This window comes from Pan troglodytes, chromosome 1 (assembly GCF_028858775.2).
Source record: "Pan troglodytes isolate AG18354 chromosome 1, NHGRI_mPanTro3-v2.0_pri, whole genome shotgun sequence".
Lineage (NCBI taxonomy): Eukaryota > Metazoa > Chordata > Mammalia > Primates > Hominidae > Pan > Pan troglodytes.
In genome coordinates, this window is record NC_072398.2 from 66,662,171 (window position 1) to 66,666,427 (window position 4,257).

The 4,257-nt window shown below is 51.5% G+C and overlaps 1 pseudogene; it reads right to left on the reverse strand.

Annotated features, from left to right (window-relative positions):
- On the reverse strand, positions 1-1,505 carry LOC100614142 (transmembrane epididymal protein 1A-like; annotated as a pseudogene).
- Between the last annotated feature and the right edge of the window lie 2,752 nt (positions 1,506-4,257).

A 4,257-nucleotide genomic window follows, 5' to 3' on the forward strand; every position in this document is an offset into this window, starting at 1 on the left:
TCAGGCCTTAACAAAAATGTAGCAATACCACCAAAAGGAGAAGCCATAGATCCAGATCATCAAAATTGGCACTGAAGATCACATGCCAACAGAAGAAGGTGGTGACAAACATAATGTCATTTCTGTCATCATCCATCCATTGATATAGCCAGAGATTGGTTTGAACAGCATAAAGCCTATGTGCATCAGCCAAGAGCCTGTGATCATATACAAAAAGGCCTTCGTGATCCAGATCAGTGGCATGTTGGGAGCCCACAGCTCTGCGGTCACCACCAGAGTCAGCAGGAACATGGCCTGGGTGAGCAGCACGTGAGACTGAAGCTCCACTCCTTCTGTGTACTGCAGGTGAGACACCATCAGGGGCAGAAATATGAACATGCCCAGAGCCTGGGCACCTTGCTCCAGAGCAGCACATCTCTTGGGCAGCAGGTTCTGGCTCACCATGTCTACACACCCACTCAGCAAGAAAGTCATATAGAGAGTGAGATGCTGCCACTGTTTGCGGAACATAAAGTTTCTCTGATGATACATCTTGCTGATAAGTACAAACTGTCTAGGAATGCTGTGCAACTCTTGGGCTACTAAAATGCAGGCACTCAATATCTTCAGCAACCCATTGTAGTATATTTGCCATAGCCTCGCCCATCTTCCTTTGCTCCAGGGATGGTGTGGTGGATACTGGACAGGGGCATTGCATATTAAGGCTCTGGAGACAAGTTGTGCATGATAAAGTCCATAGAAGAAGAAAGACAGCCCTGGGTACAGATGACCCTTGAAGCCTCCCATTGAACTGAAAGTAGGTCTGATCAAAGGCAGAAGCAAAAGGCTCAGGAATGACCATTCACTCAGGGCCACCTCAGTCTCTAGAATGTGGAGGGGGCCTCCTAAGGCTTAGTTATATTCTCTATCCAGCCCACTGAATCCACATACAGAAAGGAAATGGTTTTGGAGGAGGCCCAAACCTATGGTTGGGTGGGTGTCATGGTTTCCATCTGGTCTTCTGCTCTGGTTCATTGGTAATCAGCTAACCGTTGACAAACAATGAAATAAGCATATTGTGCAGCATAATCCTTGGGCGTCTGCCATTCTCAGAGACTATGCTAGAGGTCCCCCTCCTGCCTCTCCTCCCACAAACCCTTGACCCCATCACTCCCTTCCTTACCTCACTCCTGTACTAGTCTGTTCAGGCTGCTGTAACAAAATACCATAAACTTGTGTCTTATAAACACTAGAAATTTGGCTAGACACAGTGACTCATGCCTGTAATTCCAGCATTTTGGGAGGCTGAGGTGGGAGGATTGCTTGAGCCCAGGAGTTCGAGACCAGCCTGGGCAACATGGTGAGACCTCATTTCTACCAATTAAAAAAAAAAACAAAAAAATTCTTTTAAAATTAGCTGGGTGCAGTGGTGTGCACCTGTAGCCTCAGCTGTTCCGGAGGCTGAGGCAGGAAGATCCCTTTAGCCCAGGAGGTCAAGGCTGCAGAGAGCCATGATCACCTAATCTTGTGGCCTTTCATTAGCCTTACAAAGGTAGTTTCAGGCTGGGTACGGTGGCTCACGCCTGTAATCCCAACATTTTGGGAGGCCATGGTGGGTGGATCACTTAAGGTCCAGACTCCAAGACCAGCCTGGCCAACATGGTGAAACCCTGTCTCTATTAAAAATACAAAAATTGTCTCCCTCTCCCTCTCCCCACGGTCTCCCTCTCCCTCTCTTTCCACGGTCTCCCTCTGATGCCGAGCCGAAGCTGGACTGTGCTGCTGCCATCTCGACTCACTGCAACCTCCCTGCCTGATTCTCCTGCCTCAGCCTCCCGAGTGCCTGCGATTGCAGGTGCGTGCCGCCACGCCTGACTGGTTTTCGTATTTTTTTGGTGGAGATGGGGTTTCACTGTGTTGGCCGGGCTGGTCTCCAGCTCCTGACCACGAGTGATCCGCCAGCCTCGGCCTCCCAAGGTGCCGGGATTGCAGATGGAGTCTCGTTCACTCAGTGCTCAATGGTGCCCAGGCTGGAGTGCAGTGGCGTGATCTCGGCTCGCTACAACCTCAGCCTCCACCTCCCAGCCGCCTGCCTTGGCCTCCCAAAGTGCCGAGATTGCAGCCTCTGCCCAGCCGCCACTCTGTCTGGGAAGTGAGGAGCGTCTCTGCCTGGCCGCTCATCGTCTGGGATGTGAGGAGCCCCTCTGCCTGGCTGCCCAGTCTGGAAAGTGAGGAGCATTTCTGCCCGGCCGCCATCCCATCTAGGAAGTGAGGAGCGCCTCTTCCCAGCCGCCATCCCATCTAGGAAGTGAGGAGCGTCTCTGCCCAGCCGCCCATCGTCTGAGATGTGGGGAGCACCTCTGCCCCGCCGCCCCGTCTGGGATGTGAGGAGCACCTCTGCCCGGCCGCGACCCCATCTGGGAGGTGAGGGGCATCTCTGCCCGGCCGCCCCGTCTGAGAAGTGAGGAGACCCTCCGCCCGGCAGCCGCCCCCTCTGAGAAGTGAGGAGCCCCTCCGCCCAGCAGCCACCCCGTATGGGAAGTGAGGAGCCCCTCCACCCAGCAACCACCCCGTCTGGGAAGTGAGGAGCGTCTCCGCTCAGCAGCCACCCCGTCCGGGAGGGAGGTGGGGGTCAGCCCCCACCAGGCCAGCCGCCCCGTCCGGGAGGGAGGTGGGGGGGTCAGCCCTCCGCCCGGCAGCTGCCCCGTCTGAGAAGTGAGGAGCCCCTCCGCCCGGCAGCCACCCCGTCCGGGAGGGAGGTGGGGGGGGCAGCCCCCCGCCCGGCCAGCCGCCCCCGTCTGGGAGGTGAGGGGCGCCTCTGCCCGGCTGCCCCTACTGGGAAGTGAGGAGCCCCTCTGCCTGGCCACCACCCCGTCTGGGAGGTGTACCCAACAGCTCATTGAGAACGGGCCATGATGACAATGGCGGTTTTGTGGAATAGAAAAGGGGGAAAGGTGGGGAAAAGATTGAGAAATCGGATGGTTGCTGTGTCTGTGTAGAAAGAAGTAGACATGGGAGACTTTTCATTTTGTTCTGTACTAAGAAAAATTCTTCTGCCTTGGGATCCTGTTGATCTGTGACCTTACCCCCAACCCTGTGCTCTCTGAAACATGTGCTGTGTCCACTAAGGGTTAAATGGATTAAGGGCGGTGCAAGATGTGCTTTGTTAAACAGATGCTTGAAGGCAGCATGCTCGTTAAGAGTCATCACCACTCCCTAATCTCAAGTACCCAGGGACACAAACACTGCGGAAGGCCGCAGGGTCCTCCGCCTAGGAAAACCAGAGACCTTTGTTCACTTGTTTATCTGCTGACCTTCCCTCCACTATTGTCCTACGATCCTGCCAAATCCCCCTCTGCGAGAAACACCCAAGAATGATCAATAAAAAAATAAATAAAATAAATAAATAAATAAAAAATAAAAAAATAAAAATAAAAATACAAAAATTAGCTGAGGATGGTGGTGCATGCCTGTAATCCCAGCTACTCAGGAGGCTGAGGCAGGAGAATCACCTGAACCCAGGAGGCGGAGGTTGCAGCGAGCAGAGATTGCACCACTGCAGTCTAGCCTGGGCTATAGAGTGAGACTCTGTCTCAAAAAACAAAAAAAAACAAGAAAAACAAATGTAGTTTCAGTCTCCAAACAAGGAGGGAGTCAGTTTTAGGGAGGGACTGCTATCTTTCTTGCTTCAAAGTTAAACTATAAACTAAATTCTTCCCACAATTATCTTGGCCTATGCCCAGAAATGAGCAAGGACAGTCAGCCTGTGAGTCTAGACGCAAGATGGAGTCAGTTAGGTTAGATTTCTCTCACTGTTATAATTTTTTCAAAGGCAGTTTTGCTGTGATTTGAATACCCACTCCAAGACTCATGTTGGAATGTAATATTGCCACAGTGACAGTATTAAAAGGTGGGACCTTTAAGGGGTAATTAGGTAATGATGGCTCTGCTCTCAAGAATGGATTAATTCCATTATCACAGGAATGGATACTTAGTGAGCACCTCATAAACAGAATGAGTTCTGCCCAATTTCCTCTGTCTGCCCAATTTCCTCTATCTGCCCAATTTCCTCTCTGTCTCTCTCATGCACTCACTCACCATGTGATGCCTTCTGCAATGCAACTCACTCACCAGATGCTGGTGCCATGCTCTTGGACTTCCCAGCCTCCAGAGCTGTGAGTCAAATACGCTTTTGTTCTTTATAAATTACCCAGTCTGTGATACTCTATTATAGCAACAGAAAACAGAATAAACAAGTAAATAAATAAGAATAAATAA